This window comes from Ovis canadensis, chromosome 3, assembly GCF_042477335.2.
Source record: "Ovis canadensis isolate MfBH-ARS-UI-01 breed Bighorn chromosome 3, ARS-UI_OviCan_v2, whole genome shotgun sequence".
Lineage (NCBI taxonomy): Eukaryota > Metazoa > Chordata > Mammalia > Artiodactyla > Bovidae > Ovis > Ovis canadensis.
In genome coordinates this window covers 222,236,414-222,246,779 of record NC_091247.1, presented here as the reverse complement: position 1 = coordinate 222,246,779, position 10,366 = coordinate 222,236,414, and the positions used below count along the sequence as shown (strand labels likewise).

At 44.8% G+C, this 10,366-nt stretch overlaps 1 pseudogene; it reads right to left on the bottom strand.

Annotated features, from left to right (window-relative positions):
• Window positions 1-8,865: 8,865 nt before the first annotated feature.
• Window positions 8,866-9,450, bottom strand: LOC138436111 (cytochrome c oxidase subunit 4 isoform 1, mitochondrial pseudogene; annotated as a pseudogene).
• Between the last annotated feature and the right edge of the window lie 916 nt (window positions 9,451-10,366).

The window sequence follows — 10,366 nt, the reverse complement described above, 5'->3', positions numbered from 1 at the left end:
GGAAGAAAGAGTGAGAGGGACAGGATTTCCCTTCAAGAGAGTAAACAAACACATTGTTTTCATCTTTCCTTAGTGTAACCAAGCAGGATCCCCCAGACCCCACCCCGTGTCTTCCACGCACCTCTTTCTTGTCTGTAGAAAATCTTTAGCCTCCTAGGTCTTCCTGAGTTCCAAAGAATAAATTTAATTGAAGAAGTGAGAAAATGCAGAAACAACGGACAACAGTCAAGCAAGACAAAATAATATAATAGTTTAGCCATTAAACAAAATCAGGGGCATTTAGCATCTCCCCGAGAGCTATGGGTAATATTCTGAGCCATGTCCTCTGTGCTGTTTTGCAGATACTGGAACCCCCAGCAAGTGGAAGAAGTTAACTGTATGTTGCCCACGAGCATGTAGACCCCAGATCAACTGGAACCAGAAGGTCAATGATGTTGATTCCCAGTTACCTCACCACCCACCATTCAGAAGAATGTCCACGAGCTGATCACGCACTGCATGATGCCCTCCCTCACCGTGTCTCTGAAAATTTTTTATCTGAAGGTCATCGGAGAGTTGGAGTTTTGAGCACTGGCTGTCTGGACTCCTTGCTTGGCATCTGCAATAAGCTCTGCCCTTTCCTTCATCACAACCGGGTCTCAGTAGACTGCCTGCACTGACTGTGGGTTCACGGACCCAAGTTTGCTTCAGTAACACCAGGAAAATACAAATTAGGACCAATATGAGCGCTTATCCCCATATAGGATTGGAAAGGATGGATGGGATTGGTTGTACAGACGCATGAGCAATGAGGGGCCCGAAGGGAACAGAGAATGCCCAAGCCCAGATTCATCAGGACTGTGTTCTTTCCCCTCAGGGCTCGCGCATTCTCTGTTCCCCTCGGGCTCCTCATGGTCTCCTAAGCTCTGCCACGGTCACTGTGCCCCTAGCCAATGTCCATCAACCGCATAGATGATGAAGAACTGGGTGGGATTCTCTCCAGCAGTGAGAACTGATGGTAAGCAGAATGGATGGACCTCAAACATAAGTGAGTGACAGAAGCCAGACTCCATAGGTTCTGGCGGGGAGTGTGTTTATACAAAGCACGGAAAGAAGACGAGCTAGATAGTGAAGGACAGGGAAGCCTGGCGTGCTGCTGTCCACGGCGGTCGGTCGCAAAGGGTCGGACGTGGCTTAGCGACTGAATAACGCCAACAGATGGCGCTGTGAGCGGCGCGGAGCTTGCAGGCCGGGGTCTGCAGCCTGGGCGTCATCTGCGCTCAAGGCGCCCAGCCCACCGTGGCCCTCGGGGCCACGGGCGGCCGCCGTGAGGCCCCTCTCTGCTGTTGGGTGTGTACATTCACGACAAGCATGAATGGGTAACAACTGAAAACGGTGTTGGAACAGGGGGAATCAGCAATTTTGCACAGGAAGCTTTGAGAGTTGTTTTATTATTATTATTATTACTGTAGTCTGCTTTAAAGTTGAGACCAAATTGGAATTGGACAAACAAGAGGAATTCAGTGCTTTGACAAGTGTGAAAGCTGCTAGTGAACTCTGATCTCCTCTCGCAGGAGAAGTAACTGAAATGAATGAAACTCTAGCAGAAAATCCAGGACTAACAGATCTGGGTGTGAAGATGGTTGGCTGATCAAGATGATGCTCAATAACCCTTCAGAACTAGATGAAATAATGAGTGAAGAAGCATATAGGAAATACATAAAAATCTATTGAGGAGTGAAAGTGGAACTCTTAAACTAGTTTGGAACAAAAAACAAACAGACAGCAAAAAAAGATGAACTAACTTGTGTTAGAAATCAGGAGAGTGCTTATCCTTGGGGAGACAAGGAGAGGGAGTAAGATGGGACAGAGGGGGGCCCCCAAGGCAGCTGGACTTTTCTTTTATGATCTACCTGGGGCATTCATCTGGGGAAACTGTATGTCACACCGTAATTAGAGATTTCCTTACAATCCCACACATCACATACTGATTGGTTCAAGACTGAGAAAGGAGTACGACAGGACTATCTCCTCTCACCTTGTTTGTTTCATCTGCAGAGCACATCATGAGAAATACCGGGCTGGATGAGTTACAAGCCAGAACCAAGACAGGCAGGAGAAAACATCAATAGCCTCAGATACTCGGATGACACCACTCTAATGGCAGAAAGCGAAGAGGAACTAAAGAGCCTCTTGTTGAGGGTGAAGGAGGAGAGTCAAAGAGCCAGCTTAAGATTAAACATTAAAAAAGCTAAGATCATGGCATCTGGCTCCATTACTTCATGGCAAATAGAAAGGGAAAGGGTGAAAATTATGAGAAATTTTTTTCTTGGGCTCCAAAAATCACTGCAGACGGTGACTGCAGCCATGAAATCAAAAGACGGTTTGCTTCTTGGAAGGAAAGCTATGACAAACCTAGACAGTGTGCTGAAAAGCAGAGACATCACTCTGTTGACAAAGGTCCGTGTAGTCAAGGCTATGGTCTTCCCTGTGGTCGTGTATGGTTATGAGAGTTGGACCATAAAGAAGGCAGAACGCCAAAGAATTGATGCCTTCAGACTGCGGTGCTGGAGAAGACTCCTAAAAGTCCCTTGGACTGCAAGGAGATCAAACCAGTCAATCTTAAGGGAGATCAACCCTGAATATTCACTGGAAGGACTGAGGCTGACGCTGAAGCTCCAGTATTTTGGTCATCTGATGTGAACAGATGGCACATTGGGAAAGTCCCCGATGCTGGGAAAGATCGAGGGCAGAAGGAGAAGATGGTGCTTCCTGTTGCACAGGAAGCTTTGAGAGTTTCCTCTCAAAGGATGAGGATGAGATAGCTGGATGGCATCACTGATTTGTGGAACATAAACCTTGGGATGTTTCAGTCCATAGGGTCGCGAAGAGTTGGACATGACTGAACAACATGGACTGTTCAGTTGGGCAACTGGACAACAACAGCGGCAACATTATAACACGGTAGACGCAGGCACATCTGTCCTTCGTTTATGGAGAAAGGTCTGGACAGGCACACTCAGACATACCGCAGCATGTGTCTGGAGAGGTTGTGTAGGGTAAGCACCGGGAATGGAGGAAGAGGAGATTTTCTTTCTAATTCTCTTGATCATAAGTTGTTTGAGGGAGTTCCCTTGTGGTCCAGTGGCTAAGACTCCGTGTTCCCAATGCAAGGGGTCAGGCGTTCAATCCCTGCTCAGGGAACTAGATCCCACATGCTGCAACTAAAGATCCCGTGCGCTGCAACTAAGACCAGGCCCAGCCAAGTAAATAAGTAGATAAAAATATATATATAAAAAATAAGTGCTTGAGTGTTTTACTAGAAACCTATAATTTGGTATTTTTTTTAATACATAAGAATTGTTGTTCAGTATTGTCGTTTCCAACTCTTTGCAGCCCTATGGGTTGGGATGATCCCTTGGAGGAGGACATGGCAACCTATTCCAGTATTCTTGCCTGGAGAATCCCATGGACAGAGGAGCTACAGTCCATGGTGTCGCAGAGCTGGACATGACTGAGCAACTAAACGACAGAAACATGTGACCACCTCTCATCCTTTGCTATCTGTCACTGGGGTCGTAGTCACCCCAGAGACCCAGGGCTCTCTTTGTGATGGCCTCTCCCACTGACTCTCTGGCCTCCTGGTCACTGGGTTTCCCCCCTGCCCACCCTACAGGCACCCTGTCCCCACAGGTCCCCCTGAACCTCTCCTCTTTTGGGGGATAGTGGTCAGCCGACATGGGGCTCTAACTGGGTGAATGCTGAGCCCAGGTGTGCAAGGTCTAGCCTTTATTCAGAGTGATGGAATCGCAGTAACACTAGGACTTTGTTCCAGGATCGTGGCTGGGACCTGGTTTGGGGCTGAGCTTCTCTCAACCTGTCGGTTGACTCCTATTCTTCACCTGACCAGGGACCACCCCAGACACAGAGGAGCCAGGAGACGGTGGTCCCACAGGGCCCTCTTATGCTTTCCTGCTGGGAGAGGAGCTCCAAGAAGACTTTCATAGGAAAGTGTGTCTAAATGCACCAAAAGCTCGTTGTCCAGCTCTTAGGAAATTTCCTAGCCTCAGTTGTCCAAAAATGCCAGAGATTTCTAAAACTCAGTGTCACTGTCTTATTGACAATACTGAAAATTTGCAAACTACCTGAATGCCCTCCCCTGGGGGATTGCTCGGATCAAACAAATCAGGACATACCCGGACATAGAACAGCATGCGGCCTTTCGAGCAACGATGCATTCATTTCCATATTTGATTGTTAGGCATGTATAATGAACCTTTATGACTTGAGGAAGTGTTTATGATGTGCTCTGAAGGAAAAGCAGGACTCCAACTTGAGGGCGCTGTATGGTGTCAAGTGCAGTTCAGTTCATGACCTGGAGGCTGGCCCTGTTCCCAGGGCTGTGTCTGTCCTCATCCATTTAATCCTTTTTCTATCCTGCACTTACTGCAGAGGCACAAAAAGGGTTAGTCACTCAGCGGAGGTCACGCAGGTAAGAGGAAGAGTTGCCAGGAGCTGAAACCCAGAAATCTACACCCACAGATCCTGGCTACAGTCTGTCTTCTTTCTCGTGAACATATTGGGCAGAAAAAAAAAAATCAGGCAGAAGAAATATGAGACTGTTCCTAGACTTACTTCTGAGCTAGAAGTCAAGCCTGATTATTTTTCCTGAATCTTAAGAGTTGAAGGGAGATGGGGGTAGGGGAGAGCCCTGATGGGCTGTTTCCTGTCTGCTTCTTAAACTGGGGAATGAAGCAAATACTTGGTGTTCACATAGTATCATATTTAAGTCTTACAAAAAAAAAAAAAGAATATCTGCATTGAATATGTAATTAAACTTATTTAAAATATTGAGACTTTGCTGGTGGACCAGTGGTTAAGATTTTGTTTTCCAATGCAGGAGCTGCAGGCTCAATCCCTGCTCTGGAAGCTAAGATCCCACGTACATCAGGGCCAAAGAAACAAAACATAAAATGGAAGCAAAATTGTAACAAATTCAATAAAGACTTTAAAAGAATGATCCACATTAAAAAAAAAAAATCTCTAACAACAACCAAAAAAAAAAAAATTTAGTGGTGCACTTACATTGTAACAGGAGTGATTTTGATTGTAGATCTGGGAACATTTTCTCTGTGACATTAAAGGACAAGTTGACTTCCTTTCTGAAAAGTAATAGTTTCCTGATAGGAAACTGCATAACCACTTCTTCCTCTACCAGGAAGCTTTTTTTTTTTTCAATTGTATCTAGATTAGGAGTTTGCTTAATAAAGTTGTGTAAACCTTTACATTAAAAAAAAAATCATGACTATTAATTTCAGACCTTCTTCAATCATCCCAGGCAAAGGGTTCAAGGACCACGTTGATGAGAGGTGCTGACTGGTTCAGACTAGCTCTGCTTTGCAACCTTTGACCCCGAGAGCCTCAGTTTCCTCACCTGTGCAGTGGAGGTAAGGGATTGATTCTCACTGCTGGGCTGGGCAGAGGTTTAATCGAGCCACTCACTCTGGTTCAGACGTGAGGATGAGAATATGGTGGACATTCAACACACAGTAAATGTTGCTTATTTTCACGTATTTCTGCTTCAGTTTAAGTCCTTAGTTTACAGCACAAGGGTGTTGTGAGGACCAGGGGTCACTTCCCAGGATGTGTGGTTGTGCACCCTCAAGGGTCAACAGCACCAAAGACGAAAACCAAAGGCAGAACATGGAGGAGGCGACGAGAGAGTCAAGGGTGGCCGCAGGGTCCAGCCCAAGGGTCTGCAGGCGTCCAGCTGAACTGGACCATTACAGAGCAGGGGAATAAAACCCAAGGGCCTGGGTGACGGCTCTCAGGTGTGGCTACTCTGACACCGTTCTTCTCTTTTTTCTTTAATTTGAAATTTAGTTTTAATAATATAAATGAGATTATATCTAATGATATTGATGAAAATGACAATTAAAAATCCCTCAACAGCCTGGTGTATACATAAATCGGGTAACATCTGAATATATGTGTGAGTCACACCTGTTTCCTGCCCATGGAGCCCTGTTGACCGAGGTGGGGGCACAACTGCTGGGCGTCTGGGACCCCCGTCTAGAGTCCTGGACTCACAAATATAAGGGTACATTTGAAAAGTTAAATATCAAAGTAAAAAATAGCAGAGAGCCATCTAATTTGAACAAATGAGACATTCAAGGGACATTATTCAGAGATGAGAAATGAAAGTGTATTCTCGAGTAAACTTTATATGTGTATTATACTACAATTTTAAAAAGTATATTCTTTTTTAAATATAGTTCTCCATGCTATCCAGTAAGATCTTGTTGTTTATCTATTTTAGATGCAGGAGTTTGGATGTGCTAATCCCAAACTCTTTATTTATCCCTCCCTCCCGCTTGCCCCCTTTGGTAACCATGTTTCTTTTCTGTGTCAGTGAGTCTGTTTCTATTTTGAAAATTAGTTCATTTGTATCTCATTTTATACTCCACATCTAAGTGATCTCATATGCTGTTTGTCTCTCTCTGACTCACTTCACTTAGTGTGATAATCTATAGGTCCATGCATGTTGCTGCAAGTGGTATTATTTCATTTCTTTTTATGGCTGAGTAGTATTCCATTGTGTGTGTGTGTATTATCCTTTTTTCTGGCCATTTAGGTCCTTTCCATACCTTGGCTATTGTAAACCGTGCTGCTATGGACACTGAGGTGCATGTATCTAATCTGAGAGTTTTCTCCGGATATATGCCCAGGAGTGGGATTGCCGGATCATATGGTGGATCATACAGCTTTTTAAGGAACCTCCATAGTAGCTGCACCAATTTACATTCCCACCAACAGCGTAGGAGGGCTCCCTTTTCTTCACACGCTCTCCAGTATTTATTGTATCTATTTTTTTTTAATGATGGCCATTCTGACTGGTGTGAAAGGATAACCTATTGTAGTTTTGATTTGCATTTCTCTGATAATTAGCAATGTTGAGCATCTTTTCATGTTCCTTTTGGCCATCTGTGTGTCTTCTTTGGAGAAATGTCAATTTACATCTTCTGCCCATTTTTTTATTGGGTTGTTTGGGGTTTTTATTGTTGTTGTTATTGAGTTGTATGAGCTGTTTGTATGTTTTGGAAATTAAGCCTTTGCTGGTCCCTTCATTTGCAAATATTTTGTCACAGTCTGTAGGTTGTCTTTTTATTTTGTTTATTATTTTATTTCCTGTGCCAGAGTTTATAAGTTTGATGAGGTCCCATTTGCTTATTTTTGCAAAAGCAGAAACTTCTATTGTCTTGGGAGACTAACTTAAGAAAACATTGGTATGATTTATGTCAGAGAATGTCTTGCTTATGTTCTTTACTAGAATTTCTGTTTCATGTCTTATATTTAAGTTTTTAAGCCATTTAAAATTTGTGTGTGTGTGGAGTGTGAGTGTTCTAACTTCAGTGATTTGCATGCCACTGTCCAGCTTTCCTGACACCACTTGCTGAAGAGACTTTTTCTCCATTGTGGATTCTTGCCTCCTTTGTCAAAGATTAATTGACCATAGGTGTGTGGCTCTCCATTCTGTTCTGTATATCGGTATGTCTGTTTTTGTGCCAATACCATGCTGTTTTGATTCCTGTAGCTTTGTAGTCTTATCTGAAGTCTGGGAGAGTTATGCCTCCAGCTTTGTTCTTTTTCTTCTGGGTTCCTTTGGCAATTCTGGGTCTTTTGTGATTCCATATACATTTTAGGATTATTTATTCTAGTTCTGTGAAGAATTTCATCAATAATTTGAAAGGGATCACAAAAGTATATTCTTAAAATGATGTGCAGTGTGCTTAGTGCCAGTTGAACGGCTGACTGTCCAGACAGTGTAGGGAGAGCATGCTGGACATCTAATGCTACAGAAGAAAAACATTTTAGCTGCAAATGAGTGAGAGCTAAGTACCCTCCAAGAACTGGCAGTTCCCAGTTGGCCATCAGGTTCAATACAAATTTCCCATCAGTATCCACACAAATGCTTGGCATTGATGAGGTTGGTGTGGGATTCACATCCAGCTTGGAATTCACCTTCCTTTGCATCAACAACCCAAGATGAACTTTACAGACAGACTGATTCTTTTTTTTTTTAATAACAGTGTCTTTTTTTGCAAAGATTTATCTATTTCTATCTATTTATCTATTTATCTATTTCTTTCTTCCTGGCTGCACTGGTCTTCATTACTGTGCATGAGGTTGCGGTTCACTTCTCCAGCTGCAGTGAGCAGGGGCTGCTCTCTAGCTGTGGTGCACCGGCTTCTCATTATGGCGGCTTCTCTTGCTGTGGAGCAAGGGCTCTAGGGCGTTCAGGCTTCAGTAGTCGTGGCGCACAGGCTTGGTTGTCCTGCAGCACAAGGGATCTTCCCAGATCAGGGGTCGAACGTATGTACCCTGCATTGGCAGGTGGCTTCTCTACCACTGAGCCACCAGGAGAGCCCCAAGACGTGCAAATTCTTAACCCAAGCCTCTTGCAGACCAGGAGAAAGGCCAGGAGCTAGATTATTTCAGCCATGGTTCCTTGGGGCTTTCTGATCGTCTGTTTCACCCAGAGCATGGGGAGGGACATCTCCCTGTCACAGGGTGATGTCCAAGTTCAAGCTCCCTTCCCAGCGGTCTCATGGTTGGACCCCTGCTGGGCTTTCGGGCCCATGAGATTTTTGGCTGTATCACCCTCCATCACATGCTTTCTAAATCTAACTTCTTTCTTTTACTATTTTTACCTAAGTAGTAGATTTTCAAGTCCAAAAAGAGGCAAAAGCAATATTGTGTTTTTCTGTGGACTTCTATTAAATTTGCATATTACTTTAGTCTTATTCATTTCTTTTCTTTCTTTTCTTTTTTTTTTTTTTGCCATAAACTGCACGTTTATTAGCACTGGTGCTGCAACACAGCACTTCCAGTGGACATGCGGAGCTGCATGGAGGTGACCGGACAGGTGAGGTGCAAACTCAGGAACCGCGGGTCCTTACGTCTTCCACTCGTTCTTGTCATAGTCCCACTCGGCTGAGAAGCCCTGGATAGGGGCCACCTTCATGACGAGCATCCTCTTGGTCTGCTTGGCCACCCACTCCTCTTCAAAGGTGTGCAGGATGGGGCCGTACACATGGTGCTTCTCCCAGAGGAGGAGGAGGCGGAGCGCGGTGAAGCCAGGAAGAACGTGGCCACGCCCACCACTGTCTTGCACTGGTTTGTGCTCCTGTTCATCTCAGCGAAGCTCTCCTTGAACTTAAGGTGGTACAGTTCAACTTTCTCACTGATGGAGAGGCTGCTCCAGGAAGCCTTCTCCTTCTGCTTCAAGGCCTTCTGGCTGGCAGACAAGTTCTTGATGTGGGCCACGTCAGGCAAGGGGTAGTCACGCCGGTCCACATAACTCGGGAGAGTATAATCTTCACTCTTTACAACACTTCCATGGGCTCAAACACACACCGAGGTGGAAACTGTACGCCTGCCAATCAGGCTAAATACTCTGGTTGCCAACATTCTGCCGCCACCAACCGGCCGCTGCCTATCGTGCCCCCCGTGACCGCCCTCTCCAATTCATTTCTTATTAAATTTATTACAAAGCATTTTCTACAGGTTTTGTCCCTGCTGTGAGTGAAATCAGAAGATATTCATGTAAGGACACACACCATGACAAAATCAAAATGACACGGAAACAGCAAACCCAGAGCAAAATTGTGTCGTCATTCTTGTCGACTCCAGGCCTGCCAGACCCCACGGCTTTCAGCCACCTCTAAATTCCACCACCACTTCCTTACGGTTACTCGATGTGCTCGTGCTTCTGGGCCTTGATCCATCATCTTTTGACATCAGTTCTGATTGGGAGAATATACACGGCTCCATCTTCCCATCACTCTTCTGTGCCTTGGAAGTGATATCACTGTTCTCAGACCCTCAACTCATCCCCACCTTCAGCTTTAACTCCCTTTTTCATTCTGCCAACCATGAATGTCTCCTTTGGCTCCCATGTTTATAAATGGAGGACCCAACCTCCCCCATGTTTCTCCCTGCCAGACCACCTGCCCCGAAGCTCCAGATTTTCATTTTACATTTCAGAGCAAATATTCTGCTGTTTAAACACCCACCACTTCCTGCAGTGTACAGTGGAATATTACTCAGCCAGAAAAAGGAATGAAATTATACCATCTACAGTGGTGTGAGCAGACCTAGAGTCTGTTGTATAGAGTGAAGTAAGTCAGAAAGAGAAAAACAAATATCTTATATTAACAAATATATACGGAATCTAGGAAAAGGATACAAGTGAACCTCTTTGCAGGACAGAAATAGAGACACAGACGTAGAGAATGACATGTGCACACAGTGGGGAAGGGGGAGGGGCGAACTGGGAGAGTGACGTTGACATATATGACATCTGTGTGTGCGATAGATAGCTGGT